The following is a 14,737-nucleotide window of genomic DNA, read 5'->3' as shown; positions in this document are numbered from 1 at the left end:
CCATTCAGTGTTTTCAAATTCACATACGGCTTCATTAATGACTGTTAATATGTGAGTACAACATTCAGTTCAGAATGGAACACTATATATTATAATCAAAGGAACACCACCATTATTAGTGATGTTGCTATGGTTATAATCCCCAATGTTCTATTCTTACAAACTCTCATTTTATTTGAGGAGAAAATGAATGGGGAACTACCAGGGTTATTGTATATGGCTCGACATTTTACTTCAACTGGATTTGTACTGCTTCCCCCTGAATAGTGTCTAGACCTCAAAATGCCAGAATTGCCCCTCGCTATAAGAAGATCTGATTAATTGTTTGCTAGACATTATTTGAGTAGTTTCTGTTTGGTTAAACTTAGATTTTTTCCTGAAGTTTTGCCCTGCACTTTTAACTGGTGAGAAATTCAAAGGCAGAGTGTGTTGCTTCTGGGCTTCTTGGCTCTTTGTATAGGTCTGCAATACACCGGCACTAAAACTGACCTCAGTTCATCACAGAGCTTTGTTGCTATTCTGATGTGCAGCTTCCATTCTGGGTAGCATCCTTTCGGATGGCTGCAAACACATAAAATGGAGCGCTGTTGTTGACACCATCACCTTCTGTAGAAGCTCTTTTCATGCAGACCTAGAATTATGAGACAGCACAAGATAATGCACTGATCTACAATAGAAAAAAAATAAACTGAAAATTGACAGTATGGAATTCTACTTTATAATATATTGCGGAGGAAATGATGGTCAACAATCTGCCACCCCCACCCACTGAAGCCCAGCTCAGATCTGATGACCACCCACCTGGATTAATCTCAGCTGCTCTGAGCCAATACTTTCATGATGTGGTGAGAGATTTGGTTGAGCCCTTGTCTCCTGGGGCATTTACCCTATGGGCTGGGGAGATGGCTATACCACAAGGGAGGCCCTTGGGAAATCGAGAAGACCTTGTTCAACATCCGAATGGTTCCACAAGATGTTCACCAAAGTTCTCTACCTTTACTCCTTCCTTTACCTATACAGTCAATGCCTATAGTGACCTATACAGTGGTACCTCTACTTACGGATGCGATCTGTTCCAGGGTGCCGTTCGCACCCCACAAAGTCTGCAAGTAGAGCGCCGCTTCTGCATGTGTGTGTGCCACAATAGAGTGTTCCTGCGTATGTGCAAAGCGCGCAGATCGCTCCTGCACATGCATGAAGCGGCAAACCGGAAGTAAACACTTCTGGGTTTGCCGCGTTCGTAACCAGAAAAAATGCATCATGAAGCAAACTCAACTCAAGGTATGACTGTATAAAGAAGCACATAAAAAAACTCCCAGTGGGATTAAATTCGGACTTCACAAAGCAGAATTAGAGCAAAATAAAATTCTAATTCCAAAAGTGCAACACTGCTACGAAAGCTACATAGGTGTGTTGTGATTGTGAACCCGAGAAGGGAGAACAATATATATATTGTTTATATATTACCCATACTTCACCATAAGGTCCTAGGACAGGTTACAGCATCACAAACAATATTAAGAACATTTAAAACAACGGAAGGGTTTTCAATATCCTGGAAAATAAAATTGTCATCTACAAACAGTATTAACCCACATACTATTTTAAAATTATACATTAATTTTACACTGGAAAAAAACAGGAAGTTTACCAACCATCTTCTTGCTACCCTTAAACTTGCAAGTAGCATTTTCATGGTTGAGAAATGATTTGACAGTTTGGTCTCATTTCTGAATAAGTCTGAATTCAGGAAGGCCCACAATCAAAACATTCACATTATCCATATTTTAGAGGTCAATAGGGCACCTTGGCAGACCCGTTCCACAGATGACATGAACCCCTGCAGATGCCCGAAATACATTTTTAAAATAATAATTTATTATTTGTACCCCGCCCATCTGGCTGGGTTTCCCCAGCCACTCTGGGCAGCTTCCAACAAAGATGAAAGATACACTAAAATGTCACATATTAAAAACTTCCCTGAACAGGGCTGCCTTCAGATGTCTTCTGAATGTCAGGTAGATGTTTATCGCTTTGACATCTGATGGGAGGGCGTTCCACAGGGCGGGCACCACTACTGAGAAGGCCCTCTGCCTGGTTCCCTGTAACTTGGCCTCTCGCAGTGAGAGAACCAGTGTAACTTGGCCTCCCTGTAACTTGGCCTCTCGCAGTGAGGGAAAATGTGACCCCAAAGCCTTCTTGGGCAGGTGGAAATAGTTGTGTGATTGTGATTCTTTCCTTAGAATGAAGCGACTGTTTGTCGGAGGCAACTAGGACAGCCATTTCCAGGATACTTAGTGTAAAATACACTGTTGTGCCTGACTTTCAGTTATTGGAGATTGCCTATTGTTCAGACAGATGGCAATCACATTAGCAATGAGGTTCTGGCACTGGGCTGTTTCTGTTACCGCTGCAGGGCTGCGAAGAACCACAGGGAGTGCTACTTTGGACCAGCCCACACTTTGTGGCAGCTCTAAGCCCAAAGCAGCAGTTCCAACAGCTTGTTTGCATCACCGCCAAGCATTATGCTATGGTCTGCGTGATATTTTGTGTGACTCTGTGTGAGAACATTGCATGCAAACTGTGTAATCAGGGAATGGGCATATTTGCAAATAACTTGGATGTATAATTATAAATGTCAGTTTAATAAGATGGAGGGGCATTGATCGGGCCTGGTGGCACTAAGGAGATGGTGAAAAAAGTATTGTTAATCTCCACTGGACTGAAGCAGAGGAAATTGCCGAGACACTGTCGCAGGTACAATGCAATTCTATGCATGCTTACTCTGAAAATAGTCCCATTGTATTAAGTGGGGATACTACTAAATTAAATGTGTGTAGTAAAAACATGTAAAGGTGTTTTCAATGTTCATTTTGGTGTTCTGCAGAAGCTCATTCCCTGCCCGCCCTTCCCTCAGTTATGCATAAAAGAAAAACATCATATTCCAATGCTAGATTTACCAGGGACAATAAAGTAAACAAGAGAGTAGTGGTAATAGTAACAATATATTTAAGAAATTAGCCAGCCATTAGCGTAAAATGGAAACTTGCAGCCTCAATACAACAGAATATAACTGGGTGAAATTTTCTGAAGTACTTTCCACTAAAATTAATAGAACTCATTTCAAAGTAACTCTGTTAAGGATTGGAATGTAGTAGGTAACACACCAAGGACACAAAAGCCAAGTTGTTTGGCAACATCTCAAAGGGTAGCCAGTCAATATCAGCTTACAGAAAACTCTTTCTTCATCTGATAAGTCCATCAGATGATGGATTTGATCCAAGATGACAAACACTTCCACAATCAGAAAGCCGCTGCATTTTCTACGATAGAATCCATGACATAGGCTGGGGTCCAGTCCTGTCTGGAAGGCAGAAACTTGTCCTAAAATCCCACCATTCAACCCCAGATGCAAAGGAAAGGGTAAAATGTAGGTATTCGGTGAAGTAATAACGTCATTCTGCACATGCTTGTGGGGGATTTTATGATTGCTCCCCACAATGCTCTAAGCCTGAGCCTGGCACTGAAATGGAGGATTAAGCCCTGCTTCAAATTAAAGGTAAAGGTAAAGGGACCCCTGACCATTAGGTCCAGTCGTGGCCGACTCTGGGGTTGCGGCACTCATCTCACTTTATTGGCCGAGGGAGCTGGCGTACAGCTTCCTCGTCATGTGGTGAACTAGAGCAGCTCACGGAAACGCCGTTTACCTTCCCGCCAGAGTTGTACCTATTTATCTACTTGCACTTTGATGTGCTTTCGAACTGCTAGGTTGGCAGGACCTGGGACCGAGCAACGGGAGCACACCCGGTCATGGGGATTCGAACCACCGACCTTCTGATCTGCAAGTCCTAGACTCTGTGGTTTAACCCACAGTGCCACCTGTGTCCCGTCTGCTTCAAATTAAGCCCATCTTAAAAGGCCCTATTCATATGCAAAGAGAGAGAGTCAGAAAGCAGCAGATTCCTGTTTGATATTTCTTTCTGCTTCTCCTTGTCTTCTTCCCCCTCTTCCTCCTCTTTTTCTCCTCCAGAACAAATAACAAAAAATTATGTCCAGAAGATTATCGATGTCTGACGATGTCAGCATGCAAAGAATAATATCCCTAAACATAGAGACTAAAGTAATTAGCACTCAAAAAAAGAGATTGTTGACATAGTGAACAGTGCAGCGCGTTTCAGCATGTGGTGCCTAATGGAATTCCCTGAGTATCCCATTTTCAGAAGGGGTCACCCCCTCTTCTTTTTTTATGAAATCAATTTAGACATTTCCAGAGGCCCCAAATATACTTTGAGCATCCCAATTTTGCATCAGCATAGCTCGTCTGGATTCAACCCTTTGACACCAAAGCAACTTGAAATTTATTGAACTCCTTGAAGCTGGCAGTCTGATTCTGTCAGTTACCCAGAGCGCACATTGTGTTGAGGGGAAATCCAATGCCTGGAAACAAGGATCAAATCAACCTGCCTTTCTTCATAGAACCTTTCCAATCATGCTCCCATTCAACACGCACCACCACTGCTTGTATTACTCAACTTCATAACAGAGGTTCTTTTTTTGCACAGCAGATAAAGTGGGTTTTTTCTCTCCCCATGCTTCACCCACTGGGAAAGTGTGGCACTTCATGAAGTATTTGATGTGAAAGTGCCTTGTTTCAAGTTCTTTTCTTGGTGCTGGGAGGCAGGATGCTCTGTAGAGGGATGACCTTGAGAAGAATGTATTAGAAACCATGTAGAAAGGAGATAAAGTATGGAGACTGTAATGGTTATAGGGGTTGCTCGTGTGTAAGTTGCCGCCACTCCTGGCTAGGTTGCCTGGTTAAACCTTTTCTGGCTGGACAGCCCTTCACTTCGTGGCTGTTCAGTCGCTACCAGAATCCGTCAGTGGGCGTTTCTTGAACTTCTTCCAGCAAAGAAGTTCTTTGACGCCAAGTCTACGCCTACTTTCCCTGCACGGAAATCTTCTGCGCAGGGTGGGTGTGGGTAGCGGAGGACCCATGCTCTCCCCGCTGGTCTCCAGCGAAGAGTCCTGGAGCCCCCTCGCTGATTCCCCCATCTGCCCCCCTTTATCCCTGGTGTTACGCTGATTTCCTTCCCCAGCCGATGAACTCCCTCTCTCCCTGCTGGGCCCTTCTCCAGCATCGCTTGGGAGCCTTGCCTCCACCTCTGGCTCCGATGTCAGTTCCCTGACAGAGACCAATGAAGCTTTTATGCCCCATTTCCTAAGGTAAAGGATTATGAGTGATGCTTATTATTATTATATTTATTGTACATTCATTATTAGTAATATTTATTTTGTTTATGAATCACTTCCAATGAGGCTACACACACACACACACACACACACAAAACCACTTACATATATACATACATAGTTAAAACAATTGCATGTATAAAAACAACTTTTAAACAACCAACATTTATCAGGAGAAGCAAAGCAATCCACATCAAAACAGTACATCACTTGCAGGTCCTACAATACAATTCATATCACTTAGCGCCAAAAAAAGGGGATATCATATCCAGGTGAAATGACAACACATTGAAATAATACATATCCAGTACATAGGTGAAATGATAAACACAACCTAGACCACCACATGTCTTTCAAGCATCACTTAAAAAAAAACACACCACAACAGTGGGGTTTTAAAACCCATTTATGATTCTGGAATCAATGAATTTATAATTATATTACAATTACCACCATCCCAGATTTTTACAAGTGGGGAGAAAATACTTTCTTCTCCATTCCCATTAGATAGTTTTCCAGTTTTCTGGCGAAATAAGTGTCTTCCCACCCCATCCTTTCTCTGCAGTTGAGCTGTCCACCGCTATGGTGCTGAAATATATGCACCAGTCTATCATTTCTCCAGTATTATGCTAAACCTATACAGTGGTATCTCGGGTTAAGAACTTAATTCGTTCCAGAGGTCTGTTCTTAACCTGAAACCGTTCTTAACCTGAGGTACCACTTTAGCTAATGGGGCTTTCCACTGCCGCTGCGCCACTGGCACATGATTTCTGTTCGCATCCTGAGGTAAAGTTCTTAACCCGAGGTACTATTTCCAGGTTAGCGGAGTCTGTAACCCAAAGTGTTTGTAACCCCAGGTGTTTGTAACCCGAGGTACCACTGTATGTGTCTTTCAAGCACTTGCTATACTAAATCAACTTTGCTCATGTAAAACAGAAGCATTTTGCATCACTGTAGGAAAGAAAGAACTGGCACTAGAGAGAGGTAGGTCAATAGTTTCAATAGCAACAGTATATGTGCTAAGAAATTAAAAGGGACAGTCTTAATTTCTCTCTTTATTTCTTGAATGATAACCGAAATACTCTGTTAAACTGTACATGTTCTCAGGAGGGGTAAGGAGACCTTACAGAGGACATGCCATCCTCACACTATGATATTAAAAGAGTTTTAAAATAGTTCTTTGATGTTTGCAAATGTCAGAGGTAACATATTGATTTATAAACGCAGCTGCTCTTTCTACAGTGCCTGTTAGATTTCTTTAGCTCCAACTAATGGTATTGATTCACACAGAAGATGATATAAGAAATGTCTTCATCTCCTCTATACCAACTCCCAAAGTTAAAAAGCACAAACTTCTTAAAAAAAAAAAGACAACAAAAATGCATGATAATATTGGTTTCTATGAAATGCATTTCAGTTTTCCAATAACTTAGGGAGAGCTAAGACTCTGATTCATAAATAATAAGCTGGCACAATTGTGCCTTACCTTATTTATTTCCAAAGAAATCAGCTGGTAAGTAGCTTATGGGTCACCCCCAGCTTGTTTCTGAGCGTTGGTTTCAACATTTTAAGCCCTACTTTCCTCCAATTTATCTTAGAAAATGGTTTCTCCTATATAAGCCTTCCTGTATGCTAAGTGTGGGGAACCGGTGGCCCTCCATATTTCAGGCCACAGCTCTCATTGTCCATAATCACTCCTCATGTTGGCTGGTACTGATGGCAGTAGGAATCCAACAAAGTTTGGAGGTGCACAGATTTCCTACCTGCTTCCTACCTGAAGTAATCTGAGAGGATTGTGCCTCTTATATTTTATAAGAAGCAAGACTGAAGAAGAGTTTGGATTTGATATCCCGCTTTATCACTACCCGAAGGAGTCTCAAAGCGGCTAACATTCTCCTTTCCCTTCCTCCCTTACAACAAACACTCTGTGAGGTGAGTGGGGCTGAGAGACTTCAGAGAAGTGTGACTAGCCCAAGGTCACCCAGCAGCTGCATGTGGAGGAGTGGAGATGTGAACCTGGTTCACCAGATTACGAGTCTATCGCTCTAGTTCCTGGTTTTCTGACCCCAATGGTCTGTCAGCATTCTATGTTCACCAGATTACGAGTCTACCTCTCTTAACCACTACATCACACTGGCCTTTTTGTGTTGACTTTCTCATGGTAGAAATCCCTACCTAAGGAAGCCCACCAGGACATGTGTGAGACTTTGTTGATAAACAAGATGACATTGTTGATGTTGTTTAGTCGTGTCCAACTCTTCGTGTGATGGCCTGGGATTCCGATTCAGAGGATGAACCAGAGGAATCCCAGCCTGCACAGGAGTCCCCGCCTCCAGGGCCGGCTGAACTGGGGCAAGGCCTAGATGCTGAAGAGCCTGCACCTGTGGCAGAGCACCAGGAGCTGGCCCCAGGTGAAACCCTTCTGGCCCCAGAGGGGCTTGACGACTCAGTGGCTACAGGTGAGCCTCCTCCAGGGCCCAGTAACCCTTCGACCTCTCCTGATCTGCAGAGGCTTAGGGCAGAGAGGCGAAGGGAACTGGTTGCCCCCAGGAGGAGTGCTCGCCTTAAGGCCAGAGGAGGCGGGGCTCCTGGGGGCCGGGACCGCCCCCGGCCTTAGAAGAGGATAAAAGCCCAGTCAGCCCGACCCCAGGTTGCGGGAGCAACGTTGTTGTTGGCTTCGGACCTTCCTGTGTTCCTGATCCCTGCTCGGCCTCCTGTTCCTGACCATCCGGTGCTCCTGTTCCCTGCTCGGCCTCCTGTTCCTGACCATCCGGTGTTCCTGTTCCCTGCTCAGCCTCCTGTTCCAGCGTTCCTGTTCCCCGCCTGGTGCTCCGCCTCGGACCTCGCCCCTCTTCGTGTGGACTCTGCTTACACCCACGGTACCTTACCCCCGGGACCAGCACACTTCGTGACCCCATGGACCAGAGCACAGCAGGCACTCCTGTCTTCCACTGCCTCCCACAGTTTGGTCAAACTCATGTTCGTAGCTTCGAGAACACAGTCCAACCATCTCGTCCTTTGTCATCCCCTTCTCCTTGTGCCCTCCATCTTTCCCAACATCAGGGTCTTTTCCAGGGAGTCTTCTCTTCTCATGAGGTGGCCAAAGTATTGGAGCCTCAGCTTCACAATCTGTCCTTCCAGTGAGCACTCAGGGCTGATTTCCTTAATTTCCATTTTTTTTTCTTGAATCAGCCAGAAGTGTTTTTTGGGGCAAAAGAAAACTACTTGGCTCTGCAGCTGCTACTTTATAATTACATGAAAAATTGCATATATTTTTTTGTATTTTAAGTGGGCATGGTTTCAATATTGTTTCTGTAGGATTCTAATAGTATGCTGTTAGTTGGCCAGAGGGCTCTTTGGAATCATGTTTGTCATGATACAAATTTTAACATGCACAAAATAACAGTATTCATTGCAGATAGGATAATAATTGTAACCCAAAGAAAGCACAGCAAATCTGCAAAGCAGCTTGTCTTCTTTCATTTGTTGCCCTGAAAGGCCCTATGCTTCTTTCAATTGTTTTGTTTATGCAGCACAGAAGAGCCCTTCTTAGCAAAGCCTCTACTTCAGAAGAGCTCATCATTGAAAGGTTGAGGGATAACAGCAGGCAGAAGTGAGGCTTTGAAAAAACAAAACAAAACCCAATGCTCACATTTGTATAAAGGACGGCCATGCAGTCAATGGTGTAAGAAATATGTCCTGTTAGTATGGACACCCATGGAATGTGGATTGCTTTGGGTCATGGAAACAGATGTTGCCATGAAGGTTTGGCTAGCCTTTGATGATGTTGTAGAAACCCATTGGTGTGCACTCAAGGCAGGACTTCAAGACAGAGGTCCAAGGCCTCATTCAGCAGAATGAGCAGAAAGACCCACAATCACAGCAGGGCCATCTTCTTACATTTTGAAGTGAAGTGAAGAAAGACATATTCCCATCAAATGCAAACACTAAAATCCTCTATTAGCACCACTATGGAGACCAGCACTGGATTAGAGAATTAAGCAGGATTGTCATTGAAGGAACTATGCTGTCAAAATTATGAAGTAGAGATCTACTGGTACTGTACTATAGATTCCAAGTGTGTGTGTGTGTGTGTGTGCAAGAGAGAGAGAGAGAGAGAGAGAGAGAGTCCTTCCCTATCTTTCCTGTGCATGAAAAATTAGCAAGGAGAAAACCAGGGAGGAGAATTCTAGCATCTTCTCCAATCTAATGGCCACTGTGGGAACAGGATGCTGAAGTTGGTAGGATTTTGGTATGATCCATTAGGGCCCTTCTTTTGGTTAAAGTGTTGGAGAGAGAGGAGTTCAGTTCCCCACTCGGGCATGAAACTCACCTGAGTTATTAGGAGGATAAAATGGAGGGTGAGCATGGGAGAAGAGCCATGTAGACAACCTAAGGTCTCTCAAAGAAAGATCTGGCATATATGTATTCAATAAACTGTTTTCAACTAATATACTAGTATCCATCAAATGTCAAAAGTGTTCAAATTTCAATACCCAATGCCCCCAACTTTGGATAGCAAGTGCTGTGGCCTCTCAGGTACCGACAGGTGTCTAACCCAGTTGGCAAATGTCACATGTTGCTTGATGTTTAGGTTACAATCTTAAATGGAACTTACTTTTAAGTAGATATTCATATGTTTGTGCATTAAGTCTCAGAATCTGCAGGGGGGCAGATTTTGAGGAGAAATAATCAAGGCAATTTTGTTTTGTTTTTTAAAAAAACTTTGCATCTTGATCTATGATTTAAACACACTCTCTTCAGAGAAGATATATATATATATATTTCTTTAAAAATATATTTTATAAATGAGTGTGACACGGACGACATATGCATTGCAAATGAAGGACAAATTTAGTAGAATGAAAATGAATTGTAATTTCCCCCCCAAAACAAGATGTTTTATGAGTATGATTGGTTTAATTGCTATCTTTATTATACGCTTTCTAAATAGTTTTCTGCCTGACAATTTCCTTGTTCCAATCCAGTATTCTAAAAAATTTCTGTACTCCGAGGTCTTCCATTCACTCTCACATTCCAATTTTCTTCTGTCACTCAAAGCTCTAATTCAGCATATTGTTTTCATTATGCCTGTGTCAAGACACAGGTGTATAATGGTATGTGCATCCTCCTAAACTCCCTCCCGCTTCCATCCTTTGTCTTAGAGTTTTTCCTTTGGATTTCATTGTTTTACTGATGATTCCCCCTCCCCCCATGCTATTTTTCTTTGATCCTGAAGCTTGAATTATTTCATTTTACAGATGTATTTTTTTTCTTTTAGTTTATTAGCTCTCATGGAAAAAAGTGGAATGTTGTCAAGCATTGCCTCTGAGACTTCAAAATGGAATTAATTGGGTTTTAAAAATATTTTTTACTGAAAAAACTCCCCAGGCCAAGTGAAATTAGGAAGCATTTGAGAGCTATCTGGAAAAGACATACCCTCTATTCAAGTAATGGAGCAGCGACAGTATCAAAATGAAAATAAGAATAAAAATTGAAATGAGGGTTGTCTTTTTTATATAAAAAATGGAAGATGATAAGTGTCTTTTATCTCAGTTAAACAGGTTGATATGAGTCCATATACAGTGCAGATAATTCTCCCAGTTGCTGAAATGAAAAATAAACCCTAAGACAGGGAAAACATCATTCATTAATGAACAAAGAAGTTCATCCCTTACCATCAGGGACACATTTTTGCTTTTTTATGATGCTGCGTCCATCAGAATTGAAACATTCACACACACTTGTATGTTTCTGGTATTAAAAACATGATTATTGAGCTGGATTTAAAAGTAATTGCCTTGATAAGGTCTGTACTTTAGACATGATTAGTTGTTCTGAACATCAGCTTTGGAGAGGGTAACACGACATGTTAGCTGCATTCTTGGAGTTCATCTTTGGTGGTTTGTCTAATTCATTTGGACTGATGATGCACCCACAGATATAGTCAGTCATGGCTGTGATTTACTGGAGACACTGTAAGACATCCTCAAGGGAAATTAATGTGGCAAAAATACCTTATGGACAGTTTAACTTTTGAAGCCCTGCTAGAAGAGAAAGATAAACTGGTAATGGGACTTTATGGTAGTATAAATGAATAGTCCACCCTTCTGCTATCTTCCATTACAAATAACTTCTACCCAGGGCACTTTTACAAATTATATGGTGACAAATCTGAGTTGGCCACTGAGCAGACACTTGACAGAGCTGTAGCCAATCCTTTCTTTGTTGTTGTTTAGTCGTTTAGTCGTGTCCGACTCTTCGTGACCCCATGGACCAGAGCACGCCAGGCACTCCTGTCTTTCACTGCCTTCCGCAGGTTGGTCAAACTCATGCTGGTAGCTTCAAGAACACTATCCAACCATCTTGTCCTCTGCCATCCCCTTCTACTTGTGCCCTCCATCTTTCCCAACATCAGGGTCTTTTCCAGGGAGTCTTCTCTTCTCATGAGGTGGCCAAAGTATTGGAGCCTCAGCTTCAGGATCTGTCCTTCCAGTAAGCACTCAGGGCTGATTTCCTTAAGAATGGATGGGTTTGATCTTCTTGCAGTCCATGGAACTCTCAAGAGTCTCCTTCAGACCATAATTCAAAAGCATCGATTCTTCTGTGATCAGCCTTCTAATCCTTTCTTAGTATACCCTTATAGGTCGCATTCACCATACTTTGGTAAGGACGTAGGGAGGCCAAGAGGCAGAGATGATTCAGGCTGGTGAAGAATCACAGGTGTCTTCCCCTCCTCCAACAAGCTCCCCTCCCCCTGGTCTCCCAGTACCAGAAGAGGCATAGAAAGAGTGGTGGATAGGTGGGCTGCATGCAGGCGTAGTCTCTGATTGCTTGGGGGAAAGCCCTGGAAAAGAGGGGACAGCCGTGAGGAGGTGGGGACTTTCAGTCTGGGCAACTGATTTTCATGGAGGAAGACCACCGGGAATGAGCTGCTCCTCTCATTAGGCCAGACACTCAACTAAGTCTGTAAAGATTGTGTTTTTGCCCATAAAGCATTAATTCCTGCTTTGATTACTGACCTGCACACTCCTGTGGCTTTGTGTTCCTGTGGTGGCTCTCCACCGAAAGAGCTGCCCATGGATTCTTGAAAATGGGGTCACAGACTGGGTCTGAGTGAGGAGCACACCTTTATTAGAGCTAAGCCTCCTCCCCAGTTCCATGGAGTTGCCCACAAACATTCTACAGAGCAGGACCTGGTGGAAGTAATTATCAGTTCATAGACTTTGGGGGGTGGGAATGAGATAAGAAGACAATTGCTCCTTCCATCATGTGCTTTCCATTTTCATCCCCCTCTCCCTCCCCAGTTTGGGATGATTTGTAAAATATGGAGCTGCCATATGGTGGATTGAGGACTGAGAGCAAGCCGTCTGAATTCCCAGCCATAGGATTGTACAGTTCACTTCTGAGGAACTCAATGAAAAGGATAAAACTTGGAAATATGATTTGGTCTTTGGCGGATCTTGGGGTCTCAAATTTCAGCAGCATCCTGTGCGATGAAAAAATTAAGCACTCCTCCTCCTGTCTTGCTCCATTCTAAACCATAGTGCCCTCAGCGGTGGCCCCAAGACTCTGCACACAATGTAAACAAATTGGTCAGGCTCCTCTAACTCTGCCTCTGGCGTGGTGAATTAATGTGCTGGATGGACAGGCGCACTCTGAAATAGCAGCAAGTATTTGGAGGCCATGAGCAGTCGGCGTTCACCTTCAAAGTTTTGGAGTTCTAAACTTCAGCCAAATTTGCATCTCCCACAAGTTTCAGGAATAAATTGCCGACTTGATGATATTCAGAGGATAATGATAATATGTAATCTGCTTATTATGTTATGTGATCAAACATATCCCAGAGAGGAAGAATTGTTTATTCCCGGTGGGAGGAAAGCAGAATGTTTATGATACATCAGGATGGTAATGGACATTCATTTTGCAATCGAATGAATTTTCTCCCCTTCTAAACATATGATCCGTGATAGCTCAAAGGCTGCTTGGAGAGGTAGATAATTAGCTAACCTACTGCCTAGAGAAATAGCTGGAAGATTTCTTTTTTAGAAGTCTTACACAAATGGTTTGGGATATTATGCAAAATTAGCTTCAGTTAGGCTTTAATTTATCTAATTTAATTTAATTATTGGGAAAAGTAAATCTTTGGCAGAGTAAAAAGTAAAGGAAGATGTGACAGAGAAGACAGGGGCAGAAAAGGTGCTGGCATATAAACTGCAGCAATTAAATACTGAAGGATTTATAGCTGCCTTTCACAAAGCAAGTGAAGAAGTTCAAATGCCCCCCCCCCCCTTCTGCCAGGCATCCATAATTACTTATGTTTTAGAAGGTTCTATATCAATCATAGTTAAAACCTTAAACCGTGCAAGGTGAAATCATCACTTAACTGAATTAAACTCAGTTGCCAAATAAGACTCTTGTATTTTAGAACTCTTTGCACTCAGCTGACAGATAGCAGGTCTTGGATAGGATAACTGGAATTTGATTTTTTTAATTTGGCCCCGCTTCATTAACAATATCCAGGCATGTAGAAATTTATTAGGTGAAGTCTTCCACACAACTTACCTTTGGGTCAAGAAAACGTAAGAATAACCCTGTTGGATCAAATCAAAGGCCTTGCTAGTCTAGCTTCCCGTTACTAATAGTAGCCCATCAGATTGAGCTGGGAAGTCCGCAATCTGGATGTGAAGACTGCTAAGTATAGTAATTTAATTTAATTCACTGAAATTGTAAATACTTGTATGCAAATTTGATTGGTCGGTAACTGAATTCTAGAGAGTGCTCTAGTAGTTCTCATGCGATTGGCTAAAGTTGGTCACATGGAAGTATCTAGCGAAGGAGAGACTCCATTTTATGTGAAGCAAGATGACTGTGTTTTAATCCACTGTGAACACTGCTAAGTTGAATAGAGTGTCGGGATGCTTCTTCTCTGCTTGAAAGAAAAACTGCAAGAGAAGGTAAAAATGGAACTCTCTCATAGGTGCCGCAATGCATGGCCTAATTGAGATATGGAAGGCTGAGTGCTGAGCTCTGGAAAGAGAGGAAATCTGGTTTTTGGGAAGTTAGAAAAAGAAACTGTAAGCCCATGATTGGAAAAAACGTGTGATTGTAAATGTTATGTTTTAATTTATCTGCTGTATAACTATCAGTTTCTGCAAGTAAAGTTTTTGAATGTTAAAGTCTGGACATTGGTTTCATTTCCAAAGAAATTTTTATGATGTGAGCTTCTTAGTTGCATTTTTGCTACCCTTACTTCAACAAAGAAAACAGCCCTATTCTGCGATCAGTATTCAAAGGCATGCTGTTGTGGTTTGAGGACCCGACCCCCGCTTGGTGGAATAAAGACACGTTGACACAGAATATAAGGTTAATGGGCAAGAAAAGGCCACAACTTCATTGATTACAGCAAGTGAGAAGGTATTGGCTTAGGCATTAGACCATGGAAAATTTGACTCCACCCAATTGAAAAGGGACTATTTAATTGCTC

Source organism: Podarcis melisellensis (assembly GCF_964234715.1).
Source record: "Podarcis melisellensis genome assembly, chromosome: 12".
Taxonomy (NCBI): Eukaryota; Metazoa; Chordata; class Lepidosauria; order Squamata; family Lacertidae; genus Podarcis; species Podarcis melisellensis.
Note: the sequence above shows the minus strand (reverse complement) of the source record.